At 41.0% G+C, this 20,483-nt stretch overlaps 1 long non-coding RNA gene across 1 annotated transcript; it reads right to left on the reverse strand.

Annotated features, from left to right (window-relative positions):
- Positions 1-7,355: 7,355 nt before the first annotated feature.
- Positions 7,356-20,364, reverse strand: LOC131128231 (uncharacterized). Its single transcript, XR_009129607.1, has 3 exons — positions 20,127-20,364; positions 16,893-16,954; positions 7,356-8,975 (listed from the first exon to the last, which is right to left on the reverse strand). It is a non-coding gene; the product is annotated as an uncharacterized LOC131128231 (long non-coding RNA).
- Between the last annotated feature and the right edge of the window lie 119 nt (positions 20,365-20,483).

The following is a 20,483-nucleotide window of genomic DNA, read 5'->3' on the forward strand; positions in this document are numbered from 1 at the left end:
TACGCCTCTCTGATGGGCACTGAAGAGCCTTCAAAGGCAGGAGAACGCATCACATATGCTCTCACTACGTTGCCATGGTTTCAGGGGAATGTGGATGGGCAAGTTGAAGCACATCTTTGGTAATTCCGCCCTGCCTGGCAGCTATAGTGTGTGTGTGTGTGTGTGTGTGAGCATGGCAGGGAGGGTGGAGGCTAATTTGTGTGTGGGGGGTATTGGGTGTTTCCGTACATACATGGGGACCTGTTTCTGTTGCGTATCCATTCTTCCCAGATGTGCACACAAATGAAGTGTGCAATCGATTAGAGCAAACATTTTTGCCCCCCCCCCCTCTTTCCCACTGTGATACGTTGACTATGCGATGTGTGTAATTAGCATTACATAGCGAGGATGTTAATAATCATTGATTGGCCGTTTCAGTGGAGCTACTGCTGTAGCACTAATACACTGACAACATAATACACTGTCAACAAGAATAGCCCACGACGATTGACGATTGGAAGAGATGAAATAAGCTCTGCTTCTTCCTACTCCTTTTCAGGCATGCTGAATTCTAGAACTGTTAGATATACTCAAATATGTGTAAGAAAATAAACATAGTATTTGAATCAAGTAAATAAAACAGACTTCACAGCTTTGAAAGTATGTCCAATATTGGCTTTTTTTGACGAAAACCGATATGACGATATTGTCCAACCGATACCAATATCAGCCGATATTGATATGTTGTAACATGACATATCTCCTGTGATGGAATGAACTCTGTATACAACACATATGTCATTCATTCATTTTCTACTACTTATCCTAACTAGGGTCACAGGCGTGCTGGAGCCTATCCCAGCCATCTTCAGGTGAGAGGCGGGGTACACCCTGGACTGGTCGCCAGCCAATCACAGGGCACATGTAGACAAACAACCATTCACACTCACATTCATACCTATGGACAATTTGGAGTGACCAATTAACCTAGCATGTTTTTGGAATGTGGGAGGAAACCAGAGTTCCTGGAGAAAACCCACGCATGCACGGGGAGAACATGCAAACGCCACACAGAGATGCCCGAGAGGGGAATCCAACCGGGGTCTCCTGTGTTGTACTATACAGCATTTAAAAAATATTGGTGAATCACATCCTTAAAAATAATTATGGGGAAAAATTTAATCAATAAATGCAATTTAAACCATCTTGATAAAGTAGAACTGAACTGAATTCACAGTTTCGGTAATGTCATAATCATGATAATGGAAAAAAATTATTAGCAATTTTAACTGCAAGCGAAAGTCACTGCTAAAAGTGCAGTAAAAAGTGTGAAAGGTCATCATCGTTGCGAATACTGAATCAGTAAAACCAAATGAAGTAAATCTATTCCAATGAGAGGTATCGTCACCCTGCCATAAGATGTTCTTATGATAGCATCTATGCATGTCGATGGTATTGAGCTGACTAGGCTGGCAGTATTGGCAGTACATGTACTAAGTAAAGCAGGTTCCTGATGATGGGACATATCGCTTTTACTTTGACTGCTAAGCCAATAAAAGTCAACTTCATTACATGTGGACTGTAATGTAACATGGAGGCAATAAGTGGACTGGCTGTAAAACTATCAAGTTCCTCGAGGGGACACATGAACAAGCACACCGTGTGCACAAACACACAGAAATGGATGTGAGAAGTGCTTCCGTTACTGCATTGGACATTTCAAACTGTGACTGGATGTGGTATTTGAACCTTTTCACACTCACGTTGACGACTTTTTCTGTAGGTCGTACCTGTTGTTGGCCCACATCTCTTCTTCAGTGGTCCCCACGCCACCCTGTGCCTTCTTTTGCACTCCCATCCACATCCCACGGAGCCAGCCTATCTAGAGCCTACAGTATGTGTTTTAGCATACTCAGCAGTAATGTGGTAATCAGTAATGAGCCTACGGGTGTAAGCCTCCCCCCTTACTGAGTATCCTCAGTGGGATGGATATGGGTTAATCGTCGCCATGCTGTATTTCATGCTCGCACAGCCTTTACTGTTTATTCAGCAGACAAGTGTCTTCTGGGCCTGTATGTACAGTACAATAAGAGAAGACAGTACATGAGATAATATGGCTTTTGTGGTACAAATGTACTGCTTTTCAACCCTTGACATTTGACTTTTAACATCTTGAGAACACCGCTTGGCAAAGGAAAAGCTACAATGCATTACCGGGGTGTCCGGTAATTAGCTCTAAAGCCCAAAAGTGGGGTATGCGGCATGACTACTGTATATGAGCGATGCTACGTAATATGCCTGAACGCCTCATGCAACCAGCCGGTACAACTGTCTTTCTCCAAAGCGGCACTGACAAATGTGTATTTTTCAGCTCTGTACTGCTGAAAGCAAGTGTGCATATTTGTTTTGGGTTGATAATCGCTTGCTGTTTAAGTTCATGTGTCAATTTTAGCTCAGTAATAAGGCTTGTATGGAGTTCATTTCCTTATTGATTTCTCTCCATTATGTACCGTGGTTTCATTCAATTATTTATAATTATTATGTTTATAATTACGCTGTATGGCGGGAGAGTGGATTGCACGCAGGCCACACAACTAGGAGACCCGAGTTTGACTACAGCCTCGGCCATCTCTGTGAGGAGTTTGCATGTTCTCCCCGTGCATCCGGTTTCCTCCCACATTCCAAAAACATGCTAGGTTAATTGGCGACTCCAAATTGTCCATAGGTATGAATGTGAGTGTGATTGGTTGTTTGTCTATATGTGCCCAGTGATTGGCTGGCCACCAGTCCAGAGCTGGGATAGGCTCCAGCACCCCCTGCGACCCTCGAAAATGAAAGAATAAATATTATAGTTAATATATATACATAATATGCATGGTAACATACAACATTATCATACTGTATTATATTGAAATATTTTTTATTAATTTCACTCTCGTCCGGAGATACCTGGGATAGGCTCCAGCACCCCCGCGAGCCCCGTGAGGATAAGCAGTAAAAAATTAATGTTTATAATTAGTTATATTGTTTGAATGATTAGTCTTTGTATGCTATGTTGTTGCACACAACAGCCAAAGAGCATAAAGATCACAGTTCATCACAACATCACAATAATATTAAAAACAGTATGAAAATATTCCATTTATAAATAAGGAATTCACTTGTCATGGTCGGGTCTGGAACCAGTTAACCGTCATATAGGAAGGGTTACTGTACAGTGTTTGAGTTGACGTTTACACCTGTGGCTGTACATCTATCATGAAAAACCAGCATGGACAGAAACAAATGTGTCCAAATGAGCGCCGGCTTAAATGTAAGATGCATGGCACCAATAAACTGTGCACCTGCAGCAATTACATCTCAGAGCATACCGAAATAGAGCTTGGGTGTCATTAGTGTTGCCGCAGCAACCTCCAGCACCACCACGTCCTCCTCCCATCATGTTACGAACCCCACCACTCCCACCCCATCTAATACAGCCCAGATCCTAGGAAGTGAAGGTAAATGATTTATTAAGAAGCTGAAGGAATTATATCCCACTCATCATTCATGGCCATTAATCCTCCAAGTGCTCCATGGTGACACCGTACATGCATTCATTTGCTGCACAAATAGGCTGGACATTTACCAGGGTCATTATTATTATCATCCCACCTTGGTTCTCTTCCATTTAACACGCAGCACGGCAGCCAAGCATCTTGTACACGGCCTCGGACACATTTAATCACACACTGTTGTCATTGTGGCTCAAGGTTGACTGCACCGCACTACAAGGATGACAAGCAGGGTGCAACAGTCAAAAGATAATTTGAGATCTTATCATAATGTTGCATTATTATGTCATCAAAATGTACTTCATTTTTTTTTCAAGACAGACAATAACAGGTATTTTGTGCACGCCAAGACTGACGTGCACCCACCACAGAGTCAGCGGTGGTTGCAGATGGCACGCACGTCACACATCATCCATCGTCCGACGCAACCTCGCACACAATGAAAGTTCCTCCTGCACTAAAAGTACTACATAGTGTCAGCATGCTCCCAAATTTTTTGAAAATTAATCAACAAATGATCACTGTTTGGTGGTTGACGATTGACACATTATTAGCTGAAAAAATATTGGAATACAGATATATGTATATATAGGCACGGTGGTCGAGTGGTTAGCGCGCAGACCTCACAGCTAGGAGACCAGGGTTCAATTCCACCCTCGGCCATCTCTGTGTGTTTGCATGTTCTCCCCGTGTATGCGTGGGTTTTCTCCGGGTACTGCGGTTTCCTCCCACATTCCAAAAACATGCTAGGTTAATTGGCGACTACAAATTGTCCATAGGTATGAATGTGAGTGTGAATGGTTGTTTGTCTATATGTGCCCTGTGATTGGCTGGCGACCAGTCCAGAGTGTACCCCGCCTCTCGCCTGAAGACAGCTGGGATAGGCTCCAGCACCCCCGCGACCCTTGTGAGGAAAAAGCGGTAGAAAATGAATGAATGAGATATATATATATGTATGTGGCCACTAGGTGTCAGTAATTGTTCCATTATTGAGCCATGACATGTCAGCTGTGGCATGTCCGACATGATTAAGAGAAAATAAGTTCTCCTCCCATGCCATGTGGAAGTGGTATGTTTTTGGCTTCTTTGTCCTTCTTCCTCACTCCATTTTAAACCCTTTCTTAAGTTTAGACTACAGTGAATACATTGGAGGCTAACTAGTAGATGAGTGGTTAGCATGTTGGTCACACAGTCAGGAGATCGGGAAGACCTGGGTTCATTTCGCTCGGGCAGCTCTGTGTGGAGTTTGCATGTTCTCCCTGTGCATGCGTGGGTTTTCTCCTGGTACTCCGGTTTCCTCCCACATTCCAAAAACATGCTAGGTTAATTGGCGACTCCAAATTGTTCTTATGTGAATGGTTGTTTGTCTATATGTGCCCTGTGATTGGCTGGCGACCAGTCCAGGGTGTACCACGCCTCTCGCCTGAAGACAGCTGGGATAGGCTCCAGCACACCCCAGCAACCCTAGTGAGGATAAACGGTATAGAAAATAGATGTTTTGACATTTGTCGGTTATTTATATTTTTCAAGATTATCCAATAAATACATTGCTCTTATGAGGTAGAATGACATTTACATGGTATCTGGAACTTGCTGTGACATGCACTGATGCATTATTATATTTCTAAATGCACTATTGGCTGAAGTAAATATCCATATTATACACTATGATGAGGAAAAATGGCCTCTCTCATGAAACCTTCTGTTTCTCCTCCCTCTTCCTCCTCTTCTATCTCTATTTGGTCTTCTTCCAGCATCTTTACCCTCCTCTCCATCTAATCATCTTCTCCATCCGCAGCGCTCTGTCTCTCTCCCACCCCCTCTCCGCTGCAGTCCAAGCAAGGCCAACACGTCCAGCTCCCCACCATCCTCCGCTCCATCCCCTTTCTGTGTAATGTAATGCATTTCACCATCCTCCTCACCTTTCCTTGTTTGCCATTTTTATGCAGAATACTCCCTTTGCGCTGACGCTCTCTGGACTTGTGCTTGCTGAAGGCGGGTGGTCCAGCCCCATTCATCTTTGTCAGGCTGCATTAGTGCCATGAGAGGCAAGTGTACATACACACACATACACACACAATATATATATATATATATACACACTGGTCCCTGGCCACTGGTCTACCATTGGGGGTGGGGAAGCCCTGACAGCAGGCCTCTCCATAGCAGACCAATGAATATAGATCACCTAACTCCTCTCAGCTACTGAGATCCTCCATGGCCCTGTGGGACACCGAGCTCCTCACACTGGGTCAGGCCCTGCTCTGTGTAGCCTTCACTGGCTCCATTTCTATATGGATATGTCTTGTATAAACAGTGTGCTGCCAATATATATAGCCTGACATATTTCATAGCAATCATGTTTTCGTGCTGGATCTCTGTTCAATCAAACTGAAGTACTGCCTATGTGCTTTCCAGACACCTACTTGGCTACCATATTTTGGAAGTTACAGGAAACAACTACAAAACGTACAAATATTAGAGTATTTTTGGATGTTTTACTTTACTTTTCTTTTAAACATTATTTTCTCCAGGATTATATGAAAAATAGCCTGCAGAAAATCAATTTACACTTTCTGTCTTTCATAGAAATTTAATATTTTCCTCCCAGCAATGATATGCAAACTAAATATGGATACATAAATATCGCCAGTGCTTAAAATGTATCCTTATCCACAAGATCTTGTGTCACAAAATTTCACGAGATTAGATTTCTTGTTTGGAGAACATGGCAGTGCACAAGGCAGGATTGGAACCACACATAAAGTGCTTTATGCACAGTATAAACCTTGCAATTCTCCCTGCACTCCCAGCGTCACTCGCTTGTGACGTGGGACTTTTTTTCAACAGCTTCAAGCAAAAACTATAGATATTCTACATTTGATCAAAGATACATAAGATTTGTCAGATCAAAACATGATCAATCCACATGATGTCTATTATAAAATCTAATTTGCACCTACTTCCTGTTATGGAACTTTGGCATCAAGGAACTATAGTTCTTTTAGCATAACTATCAACCTAAACTACTACAATCAGCAAATAAACACAAATGATTAGCAGTAGCAGCTACAACTGCCATCATTATTTAAACTTTTATGATTTCTAGTATTTGTTTCATCCATGGCACGTATCCATAAATACACCCCTGTACTCCAAATGTACAGTATGCTGTCTTCCATTGTATCTGCAGGTGTTAGCGGTGTGATCCAACCAGGCAGCGAATGTGTCAGTGCATAGTACAAGACTGGCTGTTAATGTAGCACGTGTGTAGTGCGTGTGTTGCATATCTGAGAGAGTGTCGCACGGATGCTGGCATGTTTGTAAGCAGCACACAACCTTCCTGTGTTAGTGCGCTTTGTGCACAGTGGCACAACAGAGAGGTAATCTGGTTTGATGTGTTGTATGCGCTGTGTTCTTGCTTGTGTGCCCAATCCCTTGTAAGCATGCAGCAGGCACCCTAATCTGCTTGGAGAATTACTCAAGCAGGCCTAAGCTCAATGCTGCTGTTTTCTTTAACAAGCTTTGCAATGTAACAGAACATTTTGGACAATCTGTTTATTTATGGCTGTGTTGTAATATGCAAATATGGCCATCTATTTCACATGTACACTTTTATCAGATGTTTGACTAAAATATGGTATTATTAGGAACATGTGTCATATCATTTGGTGTATATGACCCAGAAACATCTAATGAGTGGACCTTTTTAGTGCTGAATACCTACATACGAGAGAAGGCTACAGTTGTAAGTTATGGTAATTCACTGAATGGAAAAAGCATTAGGATTTACCGGAGATGTGGACCAATTTTCCCTCTTCCCGTGTTCTCAGTGCACCGCCAATCATACAGCACACAAAATAAAAACCACCCTGAACGATAACATTCTGTACCATTTTGCAATGCAACTCAGTGACAGGCGACAACAGCCTGTAACAACAAGAGCTCTCAATCAATAAAAATGTATCATTACCTGTTGTCCATAGTTAACTCGTGATTAATCACAATTAATTAAGATTAAGATATGCCTTTATTCGTCCCTCAGTGGGGAAATTTGCATTGCACAGCAGCAAGAGTACAGAATCAGTTAAGCAGTACAAAATACACAATATAGAAAAATAAACAATATAAACACCCCAAGTATTAACAAAATCAACAGTTTTTCCCAGAGTTATATACAAATACAGTATGCAGATAATATGAAACGAGATGAGATATATGACCAGTCTATACACTGATATTTTGAGTTAGAGTGAGTTAATAATCACAAATAGATAAAAGCTATCTATAATAAGTAGGGATATTTGTGGTAAACAATTCAGGTTAAAATACAATTATTTGACAGCTGATGGAGACATTAATCTTACAAGATGAAGGGTTGAGGGTGTGCATGAGCTGGAATGTTCTTGTCACTGACATCCTTCCACAGAAAAAAAAGACAGCTTTTTGTGTTATTTTCTTCTTTCTCATAGCGCTAGCGAGCAGAAAATCACATGCATTGAATATTTTTTCTTTCCTCTGCTGAATAAATGAATGATTTTGACTGTCAAACTCTCACCAGGAGGCGATCAGAGTCGGGAGTGTTGATGCACATACAACTTCATGTCAAAAAATCCAACCTATCCTTTTAAGAAAATGTTAAAAATGGTGCGAATCACAAAGAAGATAGATTTCTAATACAGTTTGATGGACAAATATAATATTTACATCACTGGTTCTGCTGTTCAACTCTTCTATCGGATATCATTGACTGATGCGGGTGTAGCGAATGTTGCTGCCTCTGCATGTATATGTCTATACTTGTAGGTAGCCATCTTGGTGTCTCTGTCTGTGAGTCCAAGTCACATTCCTGATGAAAGTGCACTCCTCAGCTCTCACTTCAGGCACATTTCACTCACATGCACATACATACCCAACACTTTGCACACGCATACACATACACGTACTGGCAGGAGCCAGTTGAGGAGGTATGGAGTCATCAATATGAACGCAAAAGTCAGTTAGCAGGATCATGAATATTAACTCTGCAACACGCTCAAATAGTAATAGTGTTTGGACAGCCCCAAAGGTAGTCAGGGGCACAGTTGAAGGGCTTTCATCATTTCCTCACACAAGTAGAATTGCCACCCAGCAATGACGTGTGGCTCTCTGGGCTATTTGAGATTCAAACAGACAGTTGAACCGCTCACACACCTACACCAAGCATGCAAATATAAAGCAAATGGCCCACAGGCCCTTGGGGCGGGGAGTGCAGAGGGTAGCTATTAGAGAGAAAGAGGGAGAAAAAAAAGAATAACAGATTACAGAGAGAGAGGGGATGAGTCAAAGAACAAGCCGCATTCCTCCATGCCAGGGGAATCTTTGCTGCCTCCATAATTACTTCTTTGCAAGCCTCAAACCTGTGGTACAGGTTGCCCTCAGAGCTCACTCTCCCACTTCTTGCTGCAATAAAGACAACACATTTGCATGTATTGTCAACATTTTTTTCAAAGGTCAAAGTTGCAGAACAGTAAGTCTGGGCTGAGTAGATCTTATCAACTTTATACATCTGTATACTTTTTGGAGCTTTAAGATAACAAATTTGATCAGAAAAACATCAACTACATTGTAGAATTGTATGGTTGCTCAAGAAAAGTCAACGGACTAACCATATTTCACACTGAGGTAGTAAAACTACAATCTTTCACATTAAAACACATAGGAGGAAGTGAAATGAATAAAAATATTTCAATATAATACAGTATGATAATGTTGTATGTTACCATGCATATTATGTATATATATTAACTATAATATTCATTCTTCCATTTTCGAGAGTCGCAGGGGGTGCTGGAGCCTATCCCAGCTGTCTTCGGGCGAGAGGCGGGGTACACCCTGGACTGGTGGCCAGCCAATCACAGGGCACATATAGACAAACAACCATTCACACTCACATTCATACCTATGGACAATTTGGAGTCACCAATTAACCTAGCATGTTTTTGGAGGAAACCGGAGTACCCGGAGAAAACTCACACATGCACGGGGAGAACATGCAAACTCCACACAGAGATGGCCGAGGGTGGAATTGAACTCGGGTCTCCTAGCTGTGAGGCTTGCACGTTAACCACTCCAACACCGTGCAGCCCATTAACTATAATATGGTTTATGTGATATTATAATGACAAAAAGTTTAAATATAATGATAATAGAATAACAAACAATTGCGTTATTGAAGTTGTCTGACACTAACAACATAACACAGTAAGAAAATAGCTGTCATTATAACTGACCATATGGATGCAAGTAAAAAAACATCTGTTTTAATGGATGGTTTTAAACTACCTTTTTAGTCTACTTTGGACTCTTCTACCTGTGAGCAATTGAAGTTGCTGCACAGTTGCCATGGTTACCTGCCATTGACGGTGCCTTCCTTGATTTACAGCTCTTCTTACAACTGAGCTGTCTTGCTTTAGTATCAGAAAGGTAGCGTTCAAGGTAATCAAGCCATCAAACAAGATTGTTATGCTGTGATTATTGGGTATTAGGTTGAAAGAATGCGTACAAATCTCACAAATGGCACCGGTTTCGTAGCATTTTGGTTTTTTATTGATTCTATACGCTTTGTTTGTATTTTGTTCATCTGGAAAGTCTGTTTTTTGTATTATTGACAATTTTCACATTATCCTGGCAAGAACAGCATATTTTTTAAATATACTCTCCATGAGATGATTTTAATGTCCTCTTTACTGATGCTAATGCAACTCCGTGTCTGTGTGTGTGCAATGACGACAGCGGTGAAAAAGAAAGCAGGAGAGTTGTTGCCTGCTCCATGACCCCTCTCGTGTAAACACGGACACACTCCGCCGAGGTGCTGAATGGCAACAATTATGAGAGAGTTGCCCCCCCCCCACCACAGGCACACACAGAACTGGGAACTCTGCCAAGAAGGGAAGCCCATAGGAGGAAGAAGGCCTTGCCCGACTATGGCTTGTTGCCAACGCTCTAAGAGAGAGTCACAGAAAAGGATTAGACATCTATTCGTTTATCGCGATACATAAACTGCAGCCCGGGGAACATTTGGAGCCTGTGGCTGTTTTTTTCTTTTCTTTTTTTTTTTTATTGGGCCGTGACATATTCTGACAATATAATTTATCAAGAAAAGGGGGAAAAAACACGAACATACAAATAATCTTTGCATGCGACTTACTGCCTTGGAACTGCTGTGTGGGCGGTTTTCTCAATTAGTGTTGTGAAAAAGCCAAAGAAAAAGTTATTTTGGTGCTCTCAAGGGGAAGTGCACTTTTTTGTGGAATTTTGTCCATCGTTCACAATTCCTATGTGAAACATGAACACATATTTCTTTCCCTTTTCTGTGCATTCTAGCACGACAAAACAAGTTAATATGAGCTAGCTTACAATGGACGTCATGGGAAATACGTATTCTGATGCTACAGCCCGCACAAAAAACGGCAACAATGTTCCATTTACTTCTATATTGTTATTGTAGCGGCTAACATGAAAAACGATATTTATCTAGCGGCCTAACACGACGCGTCGCTAGCGGTTTGTGTCAGCTTCAGTCACAGATGGAAGAGTGGATACCTAGCTCTTAATTTCGAATCAACAAGAATCAACAAGATGCTCGTTTGCTGTCAGCATTTTTAACCTGAGGACTGGAGCGCACATTTTGTGCTGGAAGACACAGCCATCCCAAGGAGAGCGGACATTGTAAGTGTTTTCACTGTATTGCTGTTATTGCTGTTAATAACTGCTGTTATTGTAAATGCTCGATTTGAAATCAACGTGCAAGGAAAGAAGTGCAAAGACACTCTTTCATCATCAATTCATTCATCAATTCATCAAATTTGGGACATCATGCACAAGTTTGAATTCCCATTTTAGAGGACACATTTTCCTGAAAATATTACATTCCAAATATTACAAAATTTCCTTTGGAATTTGTGTGTTTGGTTATACATAGTATTTACATAGTATTCATAATTTTATATCCATACATAGGTTGAGTACTTTCAATGTATTGAAATTATAAGGCATTTCTGAATAAACTTTGAGTACCATTGGAGTATCCCATTGCTGGACTGAGTGTCCAGCTTTTTGGTCATTAAAATATTGTCACCATATTTTTGATGCAAGGTTATAAGTGGGAAGAGCGAGCCGCTTTGACACTGTATCAAAATGAACTCTTTTGTCAATTGCCTGACTAATCCAAGTACCGGGAGAACAGAAGTGCCCCAACATGGACAAACATGTAAAGATCTTTGCGGCAGGTCACATGTTGTTTGCCAGTTCATGCCTGTGCTGTCCTTTGCTCGTCTGGCCTCTTATCAACAAAGAAGAGCGGGCTCAGCCTCTCAGCTGACTGACTACAGATGACCATGTGTTGACCCGGGCGACCTCCGCTAACATCATGTGATAATGTATTTTGGCCAAGATATTCCTTTCCTTCAGGCCACGAGCATTGAGACTCACGGTGGAAGTGTGATCAGGAGAGTCACTTCTGGTCAGGGGCTGATAAAGAAACGAGGACACTTTTGAAAATGTTATCAATTAGCCATAGACAAAAGATTCCAAAATTAATCACAGCAATCTGTCATTCATTGCAGTTAATTGGTTCTAAACCATGAGGGAATTTCTGGGAACCAGAAATTGAATATTTTCGTAGTTCTGGTGTAGAAAACCTGTTAACAATCTTCTAAATATGGTTTTTAAGAGGATTAGGATTAGAAAATTAGATGGACATATGACACCCATATTGGTACCTTTATGTTTGTATTACTAAATATAGTAGTAGATATAATCAGGGAAAGGATGACATATTAAACATAAATACGATAACACAGACTCCCACATTAACAGATGCTTGTTTTTTTCACAGCGTACTTACTATGGTGGTTTTGTTGCATGAATGTATTGTCATGGCGGCTTTACACTGGTTTCAATCATAATAACAGTAAATAAGACTTTTGTGTGGCACAGTAAATGTACTTCCTAGGGAACCTAAGTGGTGGGAAGACAGATGTGTGGAGGACAGGAAATGACGCCAGTTCCGAGTTGAGTTTTCACTTGTGTGGGTTATGGCCTCATTATCATGATTTAATTTGGGAACATTTAAACCTGAAATAAATGCCTGTTCTGGCGATCACGTCTGGTGCTTGTTTCACCAAACAATTACTGACACCTAGTGGCCGATGTAGGAACCCACTCACAACTCTGGTCAAATAATCTGCTTTCATTTTTGAGCTATTACAGTTTATTATATAGGTCAAGCAAAGGTCACCCAGCCTGCCCCCCCACACATACTCGGAATGAAAGCAAAATAATCACATTTTTTTTTGTGGTAGGTTAGTGCTGTTTTGTGCAGTTAAAATTAATGTTTGTGCCCTCACAAAACGAGTGTTCTGAGTCATCCCAAACGTCTTTCAGGGCTCACTTCCTCATTATCTGAAACTTTGGCACGAGAATACAACATTCTAACTACATATATGGTAATGGTAATAGTTTTATTTCATTTGAACATGCATCAGATTACAATTGAATGCATCACATAATCAGTTCATAGTTCCACATGTCCAAAAGGAGTACGAAGAAGCAAAGCTTAATAAATCCTACCCCTCCATCTGGTACTTTTACAGTCAGTAACTGTTACATTTGTTCACTTCCTGCTTTCCTAATATAGTTAAAGTTTTTTTTTTTATCACGTACCGAAGTAGGAGGTGATATGACCATCCAATGACATAATGGGTACCATAGTAACTATCAATATAGTGATATGTATAGCACATCATGACTGGTTCAAGACTCTTCATTCTTGTATTTAGCAAACATCAACTGCTTGTATTGTTTCTTGAATTGGCTCATCGTTGTGCATTGTTTTGCATTGCATTTATAGGTTTGAAGCGATAATTTTAATAAATTTTGGAAAAATCATGATAGAGTGATGGCGTGATGAATGCGATGTAGTGAGGAAAGACTATACTTCTCTGTATTAAACATAAAAGACACCAGAAGGATACTTCTAAGAACACGGAGGGTGTGTTCTGTTCAGTCATGGCACTGTGGTCGCATTAGTTAAGCAAAGTGTATATTTACTGCATCATTACTGTGAACCAGCTGAGTCACATTACTGACTAAAGTGACTTCACCAGCTACTGGTCTGGCATGCTTATTGCATCTTGTTGCTGCTGCTGATGGTGTCTATACATCTTGTGAGGACACATTCTTGTCAAGGTACAACAATAAACAGAGTAGACGCCTGAGCGTGGCCTTGAATTCTCTGAGTAACTCACTTTTATGATTTCCACCGGGGTGGAAATAATGTTCTTCCAGCTTAAAATGGATCTTTTCATGTTACACAACCCCTTGTAATCATTCTGCCTTTGCCGCGTTGGTATAAACATACACTTGTGTGAGCTTACAGCGACAACTTTGTACCAGCGGACGGGTTCAATTAATATACAGTAACCAGTTTTCCCCTTCCCGTGCTCCCTCCTCCCCTGCTGAGGGGAAAAATGCGTCTCATTCCAATTTAATGCATGGCCAATTCCCACCTCCACGGAGCAGTAATTAAAATCCACACGCAAAGCCCCATTCATCAGCCCAGATGACAGGAACAGGGGGCTGGGGGGGGGGGCTAAGACGAGAGTTGAGGCTGATTTCCGCAGACATTTTTGGTTTTGTTCTCATTCCCTCACTTGCTTTATAGATGCTACATTCTAAGATACCTGCAACATCTCATTAGCATAGACCCCACCCCTCAAATGACCTATTTGTCCCCTCCCCTTCATAACAGACCCCCAACATTTTGCACCCTATGGTACATTTTATGTTTTGACAACAATCCTGCTGTGCTGCCTTGTCTACACACACACACGCACACACACACATGCCTTATGTATACCCACTTATTATTATTTTTTTGGCTGGGGCACCAAAGGGGGTCCTGGGGGTCGAGAATGGGGTGTGGGTGTCATTGTTTGCAATCTGTGATTACGCATGTTGCCACCCGGCAGCTGGACAGAGCCTTCATCTGCCGACCAATGACGTAATATCATCCTTGCATCACTTAAGTAAAAATAGTGAAACAATGTGAGACAAATAATTCATCATTTATTATTATTGTTGTTGTTGAGTATGCTGTTATCAATTATAATAATTATAATAGTTTGTGTATTTGTTTATTTATTCATTACACAGTGTTTATGATACGTATTAATTATTGATTTTATTAAGGAATTGATATATAGTCATCCCAGGTTTATCAAAGTTATACATATATGTGAATAGGATTCAATATTTTGTAGTTAGACCGAATCATTTTAGAGACCTGCATACATGAAATAACACCCATCACTTTCATATTCCTATTATTCTTTGTTTACAAGACATTGCTCAACTGTAATGTGCAGGCTACGGTATCACTGCAGGGACACACTAGACAGATGCCGCTTTGAACATAAATGACACCGAGCTAAGTAGTTAGGCTCCAATGTCTTTATTGTAAACTTACAAAAGGGTTTCAAATGGAGTGGGACAAAGTAAGAAGCCAAAAACGTACCACTTCCACAAGGAATGGGAGAACTTTTTTCAGATATGTCATGGCTAACTACATGCACTGTGACGGTTATGTGATGCAATGTCAAGTTTCAATATGAAACTGCGGTCATTTATGAATTCATTTTTGAAAACTGATCTAGGCAACACAATGTTTTTAGCAATTTTGTTTTGTGTATTTACTTATTTATTATTTTATGGCTGAATATGAAATATTAACGCCACCGTCACACATTCGTATGCTTGTGTTTCCTAGTAGAAAATGAACTTGTTGAATTGTACAGTGATGTACTTCAACGCTCAGCATGTTTGAGATAAAGTAAACCGTAACCATCACAAATAGTCCCAGCGGTGGTGGCATATGTCCAACCCCCCACCCTTTCCCCCTCTATCCAACCCTTTCCCTCCCCATCCTGCAGTGGACTGCACTTGAGCTTGAATGGTCCAAGCAGCTGCCAGGACCCTGCGCTCCAGACCCATGTTGGGACCAAAGAGGGGGGGTGCACACATCTTAATGAGATGCACAGTGTCAATGGCCACTCTCTCTGAAGAGCACAAGAAAAAAAAGGCTTCTTTTTCGCTGTTTGGTGCCCCCGTCCAACAGCTCCCTCTCCTGCCCTCCTCCCCAGCTGGCGAGGGGTCTTTGTTAGGCGCCAGATGATACCCCAGATGCCCCGAACTGGTCGCCCCCCCACCTTCTTTCAGCTACATTCACCAGCCTCCCCTTGGGTCAGGGGGTCACCACCGGGCACCTCAAATGGGTCTCCGTGGCAACTGGGCGGGTTTAGGGAGAGTGGCAGAGGCTTTTTGTTGCTGCCTTGTTGCCATGGACAGCCATCGGTGGAGCTCAAGTGTCATTCGGGAAGAATCATTACCTTTTATCTGCCACTAAACCATTTTAGTTGATGGTGTTTAAATGCATGTAAACACAAGGTGTAGAGGGTAGGATGAAGTAAGTGTTTCCTGTTTTGTTTTAATCTTCTGCAGCATGTTTGTGTTGAAAAGTACAAGGCCCATTTAGTACCAACCTTGTATTATTTAGTTTGACGTTTATTTATTGAATATTTTACACTTTCACGCAGGGTTTTGAGGAATTCTGAGGGTGGGTGTATGTGGGAGTCATTGCCAGGGATGGGTGGTCTTACTGGTCCAATGCTCTGTATGCAAGTTTAGTGTTGGAATAAACACAGTCCATCCATCCATCCATTTTCTATGGCGCTTACTGTATATCCTCACTGGGATAAGCTTATCCCGTCTGACTTCGGGTGAGAGGCGGGGTACACCCTAGACTGGTCGCCAGCCAATCACAGGGAACATACAGACAAACATATCTCCTAACATTGCATGTTTTTGGAATGTGGGAGGAAACCGGAATACATGGAGAAAACCCACGCGGACAAACTCCACGCAGAGATTCGAACCTGACTGTGTGGCCAACATGCTAACCACTCATCCATATTGATCATTATATAGATGACAGATATTACACAGATGTATGACAAAGACTTGTGCTTTGCATTTGGCTGTCTGTCACAGCATCTGCTGGTCACCCTGTCCAAACAGATCAAAGGTCACATGATAAGGACAGGGCCAACACAGGGTCCTCTTCAATAGATTGTGGGCACCAACACACACACACACACACACACAAACACACAGACAAAGATGAGACAGAACTCTTCCTAAGGGCCCCTGTTAGCCCTTCATCCGTATACTTCAATGGCTGTTCAAAGAGATGCCCTAACGCTTAGATGTAGTTTTATTGTAGGAAGGAGACGTAGGTGTTATATGTGGTTGTGTCTTTACCTGAACGGTTTCTGTCATTAAGCCCCAACTCGTCCTTTAAGTCATCACAGCCTTAGGAAAGCCTACACATCAACAACAGTGATGATGGTTAGGGGTGATGATATCCTACAGTATATACATGTACAGTTCAAATGCCAATACTGTAATGGTGTACAAAACTGTACATAATAATAAGGAAAAAAATACCATATGCTATCCATGCGGGCCGCACGGTGTGCAAGTGGTTTGCATGTTCTCCCTGTGCATGCGTGGGTTTTCTCCAGGTACTCCGGTTTCCTCCCACATTCCCCCAAAAACATGCATGTTAGGTGAATTGGTGACTCTAAATTGTCCATAAGTATGAATGGTTGTTTGTTTATATGTGTCCTGCCATTGGCTGCCACCCCACCTCTTGCCCGAAATCAGCTAGGATAGGCTCCAGCCTTAATGAGGATAAGTAGCAGAGAAAACAGATGTATGAATGCTATACCATGCTCAGTAAGAATATTACTCACAAAAACTATACAATATACTAGATAGGCGGCACGGCGGTCTAGCGGTTAGCACGCAGACCTCACAGCTAGGAGACCAGGGTTCAATTCCACCCTCGGCCATCTCTGTGTGGAGTTTGCATGTTCTCCGTTCTCCTTTCGTGCATGTGTGGGTTTTCTCCGGGTACTCCGGTTTCCTCCCACATTCCAAAAACATGCTAGGTTAATTGGTGACTCCAAATTGTCCATAGGTATGAATGTGAGTGTGAATGGTTGTTTGTCTAGATGTGCCCTGTGATTGGCTGGCGACCAGTCCAGGGTGTACCCTGGGATAGGCTCCAGCACCCCCGCGACCCTTGTGAGGATAAGGTAGAAAATAAATGAATTAATGACTATCTAGTATAGTCATTCATTCATTCATTGGGGTTCTTCGGGCGATCCCAGCTGTCTTCGGACGAGAGGCGGGGTACACCCTGGACTGGAGATATTATAATCACAAATAATTATTAATAATTTTCATGATGCACAACACACTATTGTTAGGTCAACAGTAAAATTATACCTTCATACAATCTCCAGTTAACTTTCAGTTCAAACCTAGTGTAATGGTTATCTCTCCGGGAAACATCCCCTTTTCCTTATTAAAATCAGCTGTACAATGTGAGGACTATTTCAAGGGAAGAGCATGACCCTGTGATGTGCACACACACAAACATATATAGATACAGTAAATAAACGCTGCTACTGGGGCTGTGGCAGCGATCACTTTGAGTGATCAGCTGCAGCGTGTCATCAATGGGCCTGACTGTTTGCATGCAGCCGTTGAACAAATGGTCTTTTCTCCTCCATACAGTGTCTGTCTGCAGCTTTGAGGGCCGCACAGATTAACAGTCAGGAAAGTTCATTACGGCAGAGAGCATCATGCATGAATATGTCACAAGACGGCTGCACACATGTGACAATATGTATAGTAAACATGTTTACTATAGCTGCTTAAACCCATTTTATGGTCTCTTTTGAAGACTGTACCGTGATGTAGTGCTACAGACATCATGTTTACATGGCTGACAACTGCATGGAAATTTGGATTCTGTGTTTGAATAATTCTTTTCTTCTTATATTGTGTCTTACTTACCACTACTCTGTTACTTCATGTTTGTTTTGTTTGAAAGTGTTGAAGTGGAGGAAAACGAAACGTGGAATAGGAATTAATATGTTTAATTCATTACAGTAGAATAAAAAATGAATTTTAAGGCATGTCATTGTATTTTAAATTACAATTTTAATCTCTTTAAAAAAACAAAACAATATATCAGGATTTGACAAGCCAGAGCCATATTGCATCTCTGAGTACTCCCCTCCCAAAAAAATATAAATATATATATAATAAATAACATATAATATTATAAAAACCTGTGATTGGCTGGCGACCAGTCCAGGGTGTACCCCGCCTCTCGCCCGAGGCGAGCCCAGCTGGGATAGGCTCCAGCACCCCCGCGACCCTCGTGAAGAAAAAGCGGTAGAAAATGAATGAATGAATGAATGAATGTTTAAGGCATTTCATTGTATTTTAAATTACAATTTTAATCTCTTTAAAAAAACAAAACAATTATAACGATAAATCAGGATTTGACAAGCCAGAGCCATATTGCATCTCTGAGTACCCCCCCTCAAAAAAAAAATAAAAACATAATAATAAATAACATATAATATTATAAAAACCTGTGATTGGCTGGCGACTAGTCCAGGGTGTACCCCGCCTCTCGCCCAAAGACAGCTGGGATAGGCTGCAGCACCCCCCCACGACCCTCATGAGGATAAGCGGAAGAAAATGAATGAATGAATGAATGAATGGATTTTATATAGTATAGTATAGTATAGTATAGTATAGTATAGTATAGTATAGTATAGTATAGTATAGTATAGTATAGTATAGTATAGTATAGTATAGTATAGTATAGTATAGTATAGTATAGTATAGTATTGTATTGTATTGTATTGTATTGTATTGTATTATATAAATTTATATAATATATTTGGGAAAAAAATCATATTTGTAAAATTATTATTACACATTGTACTAAATCATGTTGCATAAAATGTATTTCATTATTATGATTATAGCCTATTGTTATACTATAATAATAATTATTAGTGTTTGCTGTATTGTCACATAACTTGTCAATAAAGTAATGATAGAGGAAGACATAATTACATGAGCATAGTTAGTTTTCAAGTTGTAAAGGTGAGTGGTGTTGAAGTGTGTGAGGCTGCAGATATAAGATTATAAAGCACAGTGACACTCTGTTATCTGATTTCAACCAAAAGACATCAAAGTGGACATTTGTATACCATGAAATATTCATCAAACGTGACACGGTCAACCAAGCAGCACTCCATCATTTCATATGAACACATGCCCACTGCCTACTTAGACCACTGTATCACATCTCATCTTGCTTTGTGCTGCTTTCTCATTGGCTGCTGTGTTCTTTATGAATAGTCGAATAATTCACATCAGAAAGGGAGCACTACAAAGCAAGATTTCATAATGTCTCAGAAGTATAACCTTTTTTAAAAAAAATGCTGTACAGAGTATGTCGTATGATGCCATCTAGTGGATATTATTGAAATAAAAAGATATAGCTGTGGTTCCCAAACTTATTATTGTCACGTAGCCCCTTCAGACATATATTTGACCTGAAGCCTGAAACATTTTATGCTAATTAAAGCACTGATAAATAGATACAAGTAATCATCCTACCCAGCTTTGTCCCACTTTGACGTTGGCAGCCTTTCCTTTGGATTGACTGAATTGAAACTTTTTTGTCCACCCACGATGGTTTAAGTCTTCATGTTCGCTTCATAACAAATTCAAGAGGAAAGTTTCATGAAATCATAATAAAGTAGAAACTGTCCGGAAGTCTATTGGTTTCACATTGATTCAGCTGGTAACGAGTGGTTGGGTTTGTAAATATCACGTGATTTGGGCTGCGGGTGCATTTGTGGGTGTTAACGGTGATTTCGATTAATTGTGTGATGCACGTGAATGCATCATTCTTAATACAAGCTAGTCCAACACTGATAGCAATTGGCTAGTTTTGATCCTGCTTGTTGAGTA

Source organism: Doryrhamphus excisus, chromosome 4 (genome assembly GCF_030265055.1).
Source record: "Doryrhamphus excisus isolate RoL2022-K1 chromosome 4, RoL_Dexc_1.0, whole genome shotgun sequence".
Lineage (NCBI taxonomy): Eukaryota > Metazoa > Chordata > Actinopteri > Syngnathiformes > Syngnathidae > Doryrhamphus > Doryrhamphus excisus.